At 43.0% G+C, this 12,631-nt stretch overlaps 1 long non-coding RNA gene across 1 annotated transcript; it reads right to left on the reverse strand.

Moving 5' to 3' along the window:
• Window positions 1-251: 251 nt before the first annotated feature.
• On the reverse strand, window positions 252-11,805 carry LOC108172854 (uncharacterized). Its single transcript, XR_003771194.2, has 3 exons — window positions 11,550-11,805; window positions 11,217-11,350; window positions 252-580 (listed from the first exon to the last, which is right to left on the reverse strand). It is a non-coding gene; the product is annotated as an uncharacterized lncRNA (long non-coding RNA).
• Window positions 11,806-12,631: the final 826 nt, after the last annotated feature.

Below are 12,631 nucleotides of genomic sequence, written 5' to 3' on the forward strand. Positions count from 1 at the left end.
AACATATTTTACTCCTCGGCTGAGCTCGGCCGACTTGTTGGCACGCCCCGCATTCAACAGAAGGACGTAGTTAGCTCATAGATTACTCGGCCTGCGGGCCACCTAGGCTTGGTAGTTTTTAGGGTCAACAGCTATATATCTTGATTAAGCAGCAGTAGTCATGCAAACATGTAGAGTAAGTTAATAACAGAAAGCCGTCTCACCTTCTAAATTTTAATTCCAACACCTGATAAAAGTGCAAACATATGATATGAGAGATGAAATTACCAAAAATTATAGCTTTCTTCTATTGGTTCGTTTTTGGAGGGTATATACAACTTCGAAGGTCGTTTTCGAAACACTATGCTACGGTTATTAAGCTAAAAGTATGTGCTCTCAGGTCTCGACAACAAGAAAACAAATAACTTAAGTATTGCACAAGGTTGTCAAAGTTGAAAGTTGGATGATACCTCCTCCTATCTTTCCACATATAATTTCGATAAAGAAATTAAACCCTCAGGTAACTGGTTATCATCTATGGGATGGGACATTGCTTTGCACAAGGCTTCCAATGTGAATCCCCTTCCCTTCAGAATAGTACCTGAAAGAGCAAGATTTTAGTACAATTCCTGGTGCTACTTCTCCTAGGTTCTTTTAGAAAAGAAAAAGATAACTACAACTGTTCGCGTCAGGAATTTCCGTCGGGGATGTCTCCTGGCCGACGAGCACACAGCTCCCCTGGAGGTTGGCGCTGGTTTGAGGGCTGCTGTCGGGCTTCTGCTTCGCTGTCGGGCGTTGTCGGGCAAGTCTCGTAGGGCAAGACTCTTCGGGCAAGGCTCTTCGGGCAAGGCTGAAAGAGAAGGACAACGTTAACTTTGAGAGGTGCCTTTGTGGGGCCTTAGGTGTAGGCCTTGAGGCTCATAATCAAGGTTAACATTTAGGTGCTCAGGCGTGCCACTGCCATCTTTAGCATGGCAGATGTAAAATGGATATTGCTTTAGTTGCATGTATGTATGTATCCAAGAAACCGTGTTAGTTATAACAGGTGCCTTTATGGGGCCTTAGGTGTAGGCCTTGAGGCTTCCCATCAATAACTAAACCGATGCTTGAACACATCATATTTGTTCTCGTGATTGCCCGAGTTTTCTAACTATTATACTTCTGATTACCCGAGTCCAAGAAGTAGAATGAACCCAAATAGGTGCCTTTGTGGGGCCTTAGATGTAGGCCTTGAGGCTTCCTATCAGAGTTCATTCCTATACTTAGACTCTTTAGATCGCTGAACGGAATGAATCTAAATGGATGCCTTTGTGGGGCCTTAGGTGTTGGCCTTGAGGCTTTCCATTAGAATCCATTCCATGCTTAAGCTTTCTATAGTAATCATGATATAATAGAAGGAAAACTATAGGGTAGGTTGATTACTTGTGCCCCAAGTAACTTCGGACTTCTCGTTTATCAAGGACTGTCGTGGATGGGTTAAGTCCACATAAGGTTCTTTTTTATGCCTTAGGCCAAGGACTTTTAACTGATCAGATCTACATGCCCGAGGGCTTAGGACTTGGATCTGGTTTGAACACTGACGATATATTCAAATCAGATTCAAGTACTGAGAAAGCCTTTTAATAGTCATATTGCTAGAAATAACTTGCATATAACTGGAAGTATACAACATATTGAAAAGACAAAAACAAAGCAAAGAAGGTCGGGCAAGGTTAAACCTTATCGGGTAAGGTTGCTCGTCTTGCAGGTTCCTATCTTTGTAGTTTTGTCAAAGGTCTGAAAGCTTAGAGGGAGAGAGAGATATTACAAAAAAATGAATCGATACTACAGCAAGGTTGAACAAGGTAGCAGAGCTATTACAAAGGGTTGAAGAGAGGGTTATCCCGAGGGGGATGAAGGCTTGTCCCGAAAGGGATGAAGGCTGACTACAGCTTTGTTTTGAAGGCAAATCTGGCTTTGAGCAGAGTTTTTGCTTTTGTTTGTTTGTTTGAGTGTCCTTATTCCTAGTTTCTCCTTCTTCTTATATAGACAACTCGGCTTGGCTCCTTGTAGCAGCAGCCTTGCCCGAATGCGGTTTGAGGGTGATGACTCATCGGCTTTTTTACATGGACTGCCATCATAAAGTACTTTATGGGCTGTGTAGCTGATCAGTCTATACCACTTGGCCTTTGGGTAGGTAAGCAAGTGGTCTTCATGAGCTGCACCAAGTCAGAAAAGGCCCTTTCTGCCTTCTGGGCTTTTACTGGGCTTCGACTATCTTCCCTTTGGGCCTCCTTTCGGGCCAGCTCTTTTCTTGAGCCCAAAGTTATGTTTTAATCCAAACAGTGCCCCCTTCAATCAATATTTAGCCTGGAATTCCAGGCGCCAATATTGATTGAAAAAGCTCTTTATAAAACCCACGAACCCTTTGCGGTTGAACTCTTCGATCCCCTGTATTCACAGCAAGAAATCCTTCTCTAAGGTTTCGCCCTCGTCATCTTCCCTGCTATTCCCTTCTCGAACTTCCTTAAATGACTGCGGAATCTAGCCAATCCCAACCCTCTTACGAATCTGGCGGAGGAATCGCCACTCTGCGTCGTCTACTCAATGGGCTGCATCGCCCTCGGGCAGGTCTGCATTCCGAGCTTTTCTTTGAGGCACATGGGGTACAATCATTGGGTCCCGCCTGGATTTCTCGGGTCCCTCTAGTGGTGGAGAGCAACATGCATAGAGATAACTGGTTTTCCCCAAATCCTTACTCAGCTAGGTCGGGCATCTCTTCCTCCAAATGGTCATCATATCGTCGAGGCTTTCCTCTGATGAATGATCCTGCCTGGGCTCAATGGATTGATGATTTAGAGCCTACTTTTAAGAGGAAATGGATGAATAATGGGATTTATGAGTTAATCATGCTTTCGAATACCTCTATTATTCCCAAGCCCGAACTGCTTGTTTCTACCCTCCTCTTCTGGAATTCGGGCACGAATACCTATGACTTTCGTATGGGCCCCATGTCTCCCACCATTCTTGACATGGCTCAAGTTTTTGGTTTAAGGCCCTCGGGCAGGATAGTGGACGTCACTCAAGACTGGGTTCAGTCATCTTCTACTGGAAGCTCCAGTTCATCTGTTGCCTTCCTCTCTTTGAACTATAACTCTGCAACTTTCAAGAGTTATGGGACCTCCTTCAAAGGATTTATCCCCTTCGTAAAAGAGAATTTTGGAGTGGGCTCACCTCGGGTTGATAAAGATCAGAAGCACATGTATTTCCTCTTGTACTGGCTCAACAAGCACATCTTCCCCAACAAATCTAAAGGGGTGAGGGTTGAATGGATCCCCTTAGTAGAAGCTCTCCACAACTTTGATGATATAGCTACAGGTCCATTCCTTCTTTCCCATCTTTATCATCTTCTTTTCGAAATGACTCAAGGTGAGCCATTTGAGACCAACTTGAATGGACCTATATGGATGATACAAACTTGGCTTCAATGGTACTTTCCGGAATTTCGGGCTGCTAATCTGGAGTTCCCTGAGGGAGTGGCCCCTGCCCGAATCCTGGCTGAAGCTGCCCCTATAGATCATTCCACTTTTGCCTGCTTCTATTTCTTCAGAGTTTGTAGGACTCGATCAGATTTAGAATGGGGTGCGTCGGTCTTGAGAAGATATCCTTGGTTTTCTAACCAAGTCTTTCAAGATGCCCCTGGCGAGGATGCTACCCCCTTTTGCAGGGAGAAATTTATTAGTTGCATTCAATCGAGAGACCTAGCCTGGGGAGTTCGAGGCAATAGATATGACCGAGGCTTGGAAGTGTACCATCCTAATTTTTGCAGCAGGCAGTTAGGATTTAGACAGGCCATTCCTGTCCCGTTCTTCAACTCTGTCCATTGTGGCACTTCATTCCGGTTACCAACTCCATCTGAAGTGACATTCCGAGCTGCCCGACGTAGTCTTGACGTAATGAGTCAAGCGGCCCGAAAGTCCATCATTCTCAATTTTGAGTGCACCTCGCTCTTCTCTTCTTGGTGGGAAGACAAATGGACTAAGAAGTATGGAGGAGATTTGAAAGAAACTCACGATCGCCTTTTCAGCCAACTTTCACTTAAGTCATACCCTGGCTCGGGCGAACTTGAGAATTGGAAGGAGATGATCCAAGAGAAGAATCGATCACTTCTGATAGGTACTTCTCTTTTAATCTGATTTTGCTTCCTTTCTGGAATCCTTCTATCCTTACTTTTGCTGAGTTCTACAGCTCCAGTGGATGTTGAATCGGAGGTCATTGAATCCGAGGATGACTCTGCTGATGCTGCAATTCTTCATGGAGCTGCCGCAGAGGCTGGGAGACAAGAAGCTGGGGAGGGTGCAGATGCTTCATAATCCTTTGGGAATTCAGGAGCTGGAGAAACACCCGAGGTACTTATTAAAGCGCCTAAGCGAAAGAAAGCGGCCGTGCCTAAGACTTCAGATCCTGATCCAGTACCCCTACCCAAAACCACCCGACCAACTCTTACTAGAAAAAGTAAGAGAGCAAGAACTACTGCTCCTCTTAAGTCATTAGCCCCATCTGCTCCAGTTCCTGAGGCAGGCAGAAAGAAGCAACAATCCTCAAGTGAGTTTCTGTTTTTCTTCATCAAACTGTTACCTTTCCCCTTTATCTAATTGTCTCCTTTACCGGCAAACAGGACCCCAAGCATCTAAAAGACCAATCCTTGCTTCTAAGGAGGAACCACTAAGAGCTGCAATGCTCAAAAAGGCCGAAGAACTGCAAAATATTGCCCTCAGAGAACTTGAGGTATGATTTATATATTTTTCTTTAGGCCCCTTCTTGCTCTCATATAACTCTAAATCTGATTATTTGACTCAGGTCGCAAGAAAAGAAAAGCTCTCTCCGCCCGAAGCCTCTCCACAATTTGCCCGAGAGACAAGCCTACCTCCTTCCCAGGTCGACCCTTCAGAGGTGATTTTTCTTCTCTTCTAATTCTTAAATAACTTTCCAATTTCTGGACCTAATGTCTGAATATTTTTAGGCTGGAGCATCTGCTTCCTTGCCTTGTCACGGCCCTCTTCTGAGGTCTATGACCTCTTCTACTGCTCTGGACGCAACCCCTTCTTCACAATTCGATCCATCCACAGGAGTTATGCTGCACTTCGTGGATGAGGACAGTAACTTGGTGAGTCACATATTCCATATTGAACTTCTGCACATTGCTTCCTAACTAACTTTTACTCACATTCTCCACAGCCTTCTCCAGTATATAAACCACCCCCTTCAATAGTGATTTTAGATAATGAACCCATAGTTCCTGAGATCCCTGTAGCTTCAGAGGTAGCAAGTTCGCGGGTATTTGCTTGCCCGACAGTTGATAAACCTCTTTCTCCTCCTCAAGACCAAACTCAGGTATGGGAGTATTCTCTTCTTGTTCTCTCTCTTATGCTCTATTTTTTGACAATTATTGCTATCTCTGGGTACCTCTAGGGCACTGGTATAGGTTCAGGTGCAGCTCATCACTCTCCTGCTGGTGGTGAGGAATCTTCCCGCCAACCAGGAATTAGTCCTCTTCCTGGTGAAACCCCAGGGCTGAGTCAGGTACGTTTCATTTTTCCAAATCTTCTTTTTCCTCAAACTATACTCAAATTGTCTTGACCTGGTCTTTTGGCTTTCTGCAGCAAGCTCCAAGAGAAACTCTCTCCCCTCATCTGGTCCGTAAATCAAAGCGCTCCCATCCTCACTTATCTTCTGGAGGTACTGCGATTCCCCCTTCTGGAATTAAGCAGATCGGGCAGGCAGAGATTGCCCCCTCAATGGGCATTCCTTCATCAGAGAAAGCTGCAGTGCAGGATCCTCCTTCTTTCGCATCTCCAAGCCCCGCTAAGTTGCCTAGACCATTCGAAGCACTTGGACGGCTTGAGACACGGTTGAAATCTTCAAAACAATCTTCAGCTACCCCCATTTCTTCAGAGCAACAGCGAGTCCTTCAGGAATGGGCAAAGAAAGATTTCACCGCTTCATTCAGCCTCAAGGCTTTTTGTGATTTTGAAAAGATCATAACTGAGTCTTTCAAAGCCGGTCGGCTATCAAAACCTCAACATGATTCTTTTCTATCTTTCTTTGAGAACCTGAGAGCCCTTAGGGAACAATACCAGAGAGCGGACAGACAGGTTAATCAGGCAAAATGCTTCATGGAGAAAGAATCAAGCACCTCTACCCAAGTTGATCGGTTGATGGAAGAAAGCTTGCAGACAAAAGAAAGGGTCAGAGTTGTTACTTCTAAAATCCAACAGCTGGAAGAGCAATTGGTTGCTCTTAAAGCAGAACAAGCGACTCTTCTGGATACCCTTGAAAATCAAATTGAGGGAGTGGAGAAGTCAAATTCGGAGCTAGAGCGTGCCCGGTCTCAACTTGTAAATAACCATATTGTTTTGGCCGAACCCAGTAGGATATTTGCCATTATGAAAACATATCATTCTCGAATAATCACCCTATGTGAAGATGTAAATTTTTTAGAATAGGATGATTTGTAACTCTTTTCTTATTGGAATGACTATGTAATTTGCTTCCTGCTCTGCTCTTTGGTATTGTTTTGAATTGACTTTGGGCAGCTCTTTGCCCCCCTTATTTGCTTTCTTCTCCTTCCCCTGATAATACCAATCTGAGGACCTGATCTTGGTCCCTTGATCCCCTTCATGGTACTTTATTTATGCAGAGGTGTTGGGACACCCTGGGCCCTTTCCTTTCCCTGCAGTACCAAATGGTGACCCTGGCTCTGGTAAAATGAGGTTGATCATATTGATAGGAGCCTCAAGGAAAGGGTTAGTATCTACCATCATACTGGCTTGGGGCAAGTCGAGTAACAGCTTCCCCTTCACTATAAGATCTTGTATCCAATCTCTAAACTGGACACAATTAACTATGGAATGGTTGAAGGTATAATGCACCTTACAATACTTTTTCCCCCTGAGTTCTTCCGGCTTGGGCATTTTTTTGGCATTGTCGGGCAAGATTACTCTTGCCCACACCAGTTCTTCGTAGATCTCAGGTGCCTTGGACAGATCGAATGAATAACTCTGATACTTGGGTGGTTTCATGGGGACAAAACCACCATCGTTCATTACGACCTTCTGATCCTTGACAGGTTGGACTAGCCCCTTTACCGTCAATGGCTTGAAAGGTGTGGTCATCTCAGCGGCACACACGTCCACGTCCTCTTCATCACGGCCACCCTCATGCTCTGGCCTGGTTTCTCCCACTTCCACCCGATGAATTGCAGCCTTATTTTTGTAAAAATGAGGAACTTTGGAAGTGTGCTTCACCTGTTGCTCTTCTTGCAACAGCCTCTCATACTTCGTGGCAGCAATTACCAATTCTTGCAGCTCATTAAACTGTGCATCATAAAATCTTTTCCTCAAAGGTAATTTCAAAGCCCTTTGAGCAATCGATATGAGCTGCGCTTGGTTAACGGGAAATTGGCATCTCATCCTTGTTTTCCTGAACCTCATCATGAAGTCCTCAGTAGACTCATGATCGTATTGTTTGACTTCAACTAGGTCATTGATAGTCAATTCTGGTTCTATTCTGTAGAACTGTTCATGGAAAGCCATCTCCATTTGCCCCCAGTTGGCGATAGAGTTAGGGGGCAATAGAGAATACCACTGAGATGCTAACCCTGCCAAGGAATTCCCAAACAATCTCAATTTGTAATTCAGGTTGTCCTCATATGCCACACAATGATTGGAGAATTTGAAAATGTGGTCCCTGGAGGACACATTGCTGTCTTCACCCGTGAATGTTGGGAATGCGGGCATCTTGAAGTTGAGAAGGAATGGATTTAGCTCGTCAATATATTCAGGATAAGGTTTTTGGTAAGTGATCCTGAACACTGGGCGAGCTCGCGGTTGAGCATTTTAAGCAACCGTCCTTCTCAACTCAGCTAATTCTTCCCTCAGCTGCTGAGTAGCTAGAATATCATTATGCCCGAGGAGAGCAGATTCGATTTTTGGGCTCCAGTCGTTGCCCGCACTTGCTTCCCTCCTTGGTTCGGGCTTCCTCCAACTAGTTTCTCCACTTTTATTCATCAACGGGGGTGGCCTATAAGGTGGGGGTTTATCTGAAGTAATGGAGCCCTCCTTTCCTCTGGTCTCTCCCATCATAGTTGGCATTCCATACCTCGTTCTTTCTTGCTCGCTTGGCTTCCTGTTATTGAATGATAATAATGGGAAGCTGGGAAGCTCCTTCTCCAGAACTGGCTCCATCACTAGTTGAGTCCCTTCAGGAACTACCTTTTTCTTCCCCCTATCTTTTTCTTCTTCTAGTAGTGGGAATAAGGGAATGACTGGTTCATTTCTCATAACTACTTGGCTCATCCCACCTCCCTGAGCCCCTTTTGGAGTAGAGAACTTCAAATCAAGTCTTCTCTGTAGATTCCCTGTTAGTGTACAGAGCCTACTCACTTCTCCCTTGGTTTCCAAGGAGATTCTCTCCATGCTTTTTAGCACTTGGATCATTGTAGCCTGTAGTTCTTCATTAGTTCCCTTTCCTTCCGATCTCTCAGATGCGATTGGGCTTTCTAGGACCACCTGTCCTGATAGGGAGGAAGGGTTTTCTGATTGATCTGCCATTTGTAGAAGACCTTCATTCGGATTCTTTTTGGACATGCAAGATTAAGAAGTTTGAGATCCCACCGGGCGTGCCAAAACTATGTTCGCGTCAGGAATTTCCGTCGGGGATGTCTCCTGGCCGACGAGCACACAGCTCCCCTGGAGGTTGGCGTCGGTTTGAGGGCTGCTGTCGGGCTTCTGCTTTGCTATCGGGCGTTGTCGGGCAAGTCTCGTCGGGCAAGACTCTTCGGGCAAGGCTCTTCGGGCAAGGCTGAAAGAGAAGGACAACGTTAACTTTGAGAGGTGCCTTTGTGGGGCCTTAGGTGTAGGCCTTGAGGCTCACAATCAAGGTTAACATTTAGGTGCTCAGGCGTGCCACTGCCATCTTTAGCATGGCAGATGTAAAATGGATATTGCTTTAGTTGCATGTATGTATGTATCTAAGAAACCGTGTTAGTTATAACAGGTGCCTTTATGGGGCCTTAGGTGTAGGCCTTAAGGCTTCCCATCAATAACTAAACCGATGCTTGAACACATCATATTTGTTCTCGTGATTGCCCGAGTTTTCTAACTATTATACTTCTGATTACCCGAGTCCAAGAAGTAGAATGAACCCAAATAGGTGCCTTTGTGGGGCCTTAGATGTAGGCCTTGAGGCTTCCTATCAGAGTTCATTCCTATACTTAGACTCTTTAGATCGCTGAACGGAATGAATCTAAATGGATGCCTTTGTGGGGCCTTAGATGTTGGCCTTGAGGCTTTCCATTAGAATCCATTCCATGCTCAAGCTTTCTATAGTAATCATGATATAATAGAAGGAAAACTAGAGGGTAGGTTGATTACTTGCGCCCCAAGTAACTTCGGACTTCTCGTTTATCAAGGAATGTCGTGGATGGGTTAAGTCCACATAAGGTTCTTTTTTATGCCTTGAGGCCAAGGACTTTTAACTGATCAGATCTACATGCCCGAGGGCTTAGGACTTGGATCTGGTTTGAACACTGACGATATATTCAAATCGGATTCAAGTACTGAGAAAGCCTTTTAATAGTCATATTGCTAGAAATAACTTGCATATAACTGGAAGTATACAACATATTGAAAAGACAAAAACAAAGCAAAGAAGGTCGGGCAAGGTTAAACCTTATCGGGTAAGGTTGCTCGTCTTACAGGTTCCTATCTTTGTAGTTTTGTCAAAGGTCTGAAAGCTTAGAGGGAGAGAGAGATATTACAAAAAAATGAATCGATACTACAGCAAGGTTGAACAAGGTAGCAGAGCTATTACAAAGGGTTGAAGAGAGGGTTATCCCGAGGGGGATGAAGGCTTGTCCCGAAAGGGATGAAGGCTGACTACAGCTTTGTTTTGAAGGCAAATCTGGTTTTGAGCAGAGTTTTTGCTTTTGTTTGTTTGTTTGAGTGTCCTTATTCCTGGTTTCTCCTTCTTCTTATATAGACAACTCGGCTTGGCTCCTTGTAGCAGCAGCCTTGCCCGAATGCGGTTTGAGGGTGATGACTCATCGGCTTTTTTACATGGACTGCCATCATAAAGTACTTTATGGGCTGTGTAGCTAATCAGTCTATACCACTTGGCCTTTGGGTAGGTAAGCAAGTGGTCTTCATGAGCTGCACCAAGTCAGAAAAGGCCCTTTCTGCCTTCTGGGCTTCGACTATCTTCCCTTTGGGCCTCCTTTTGGGCCAGCTCCTTTCTTGAGCCCAAAGTTATGTTTTAATCCAAACAACAACAACTACAATTTTGATTGCTGAATTAAATTTCGAAATTTACAACTCATTGAATCTTGGATAATAAATCACATCCGTAATTTCAAAAACAGCTTTGAACTTGGTTTTTCTTAAACACAAACTTCAGAAAAGTATAACATATGCAATGGCTCAGTTTGAACTTAACTGAATAGGACAAAAATGAAATTTTCGATCAAACGTCTTCTGTTGAAGTTAAATACCAATGGTTGCAGATCTATCTATAGAAGACTACAAGACCCATGAGTTCATTCAATGCCTAGGACAAATGATAGCTGACCAGTACCAATACAAATCATTGTCAACTGTTTTTGGTTCGTGTAATAACAAGGATCACTGATTGAGCACTTCATCATTATCATAGGATAATGCATATCAAATTTATACGTGTACTAAACCGTAGGTGGCATCACATTTAGATGGACAACACATACTCCAAATAATCATACAACAGAAAAACAAAAGACCAAATCACACATCACGTATGATATATAGGTTATACCAACAAAGCAATAAAGGCAAAGGGGAGATGGGTCTACCGATCACAATTCAAAGGGCGCATCAATAAATTACTTATTAATCAAGGGGAAATGTGAGAAAGATGAAAGTAGACACAAAGAAGTGAGGACGAAAAGGGAAGAAAATAGATAAAATGAGAAGGAAGAAGAATAGATAAAATTAAATTTAAAATCTACAATTCCTTTTTATTTTTTTACATTAAAAACTACTTTTTTGTATTATTATATTTTCTCCTCTTTTTGTTACCATCTCCATTTTCCTTTCCACTATCTCCTAATTATAACAAAAGCACAAGCATAACTAACAGGCTTCTAGAGACTGAATCAAGATATTAATAAGAATGCTTTGCCCTACATCTCTTACTACCATCAAGAAGAATCAAGTATAACTAACCTCTCTCAACCTCTCATCTCCTGGTTTTCTCAAGAACCTCTATGTATTTCTTTGGGATCTCATATTGTTCATTCATATGCTATGCGAGATCAACAATCACGCCACCTTGAACTTGAACCTCATGCCCCTTCTTACTGGAAAAGAGAAACATTCGTTCATAAGAAAACCTAGGAAAGAATTCTTGAAACATCACAAACTATTTCCAGACAACAAAAATTGGCAACGTGAATTTATCACTATTGAAGAAAGTTTGTCAAAACGTGATGGCATGCATCCTGTTTACAATTGCTGCACCTAAGTCTCCCTTATGAATTTATGTTGCGTACGTTGTACCTTTTTTTTTATGGCTCCCTTGAATAGTACATCACATAATATTGGATCCAACACCACAATGGATTTATCTGTCGGCTTAACCAGGTTCTCTTTTTCAACATATGTAAACACAATATCGTGGCATCTGAAGCACAATAAAGCTTTCCTGTGTCAACCCCAACAGAAGCTATAATATGAGATTGACATGTACACTTGATTTATAGATCTCAGCCACTTCAAGCATTTGCAGTGACCAACTTTCACTGACAGTGGCTAAAACAGTTTGAACAGTTTTCTCCACTTGTCGTTTCTCAGGCTTAAAGGATGAGTAATCTGAATGCATGCGGTTAACCGATAACAATACAGACTCCTTTTTCTATTTATCTTCTTTCACTGAAATCTGCATGCTTTGGAGCCAACATAGTGCAAGCAAAAGAGAATGCAGATTAATCTCAGAAAGTTGAAGTGTTAAAAAGTATAGAGTACAAGAGCATCAAAATTCAAGCACTTGGTTGTTTTAAATTTCCTACAAACAAGGTTATATCCTATTTTCGAATGAACCAAAATTTCTGGTTTTTTTCATAAGCAGAATTCATTCTATTTTTTTTCACACACCAAAGGAGTATATTGCCCACCTACACACTGTATGCAGCAATTGAAATAGAAACAGAACAAAACTGAGAGCAATCACCATACAATATGACTGATTTCTTGAAACTCAGGTTTTTCTTCTATCCTAATTGTGTATTGATTTTGCCGAGAGCTCATAGAAACCTAGGACCAAACTATAAGCCTCTCTTGTTAGCCTTATAAGATTATACAATTAAAACACAATCAAAGGAGTCACTGACCTGATTCCAACGGCGGCCATGGAAGTCGAACACAAAAACAGGCAGGGCATGGCAACACCAAGATCTTCTATAAACTCCTAGCGGAATACAACTACTCTATGGGAAGCATTATGTTGTGTGTTCTAGGGCTTATAGGGACCGGTGTTTTTATATAGGCTAAAAGCTAGGGTTTCCATCCATAAAGGAAACCTAAACTTACTTTATTAGCCTCCAAGTCAAGTATCATAACCATATTCAATTAAGGATTCCATC

Source organism: Malus domestica, chromosome 05 (genome assembly GCF_042453785.1).
Source record: "Malus domestica chromosome 05, GDT2T_hap1".
Taxonomy (NCBI): Eukaryota; Viridiplantae; Streptophyta; class Magnoliopsida; order Rosales; family Rosaceae; genus Malus; species Malus domestica.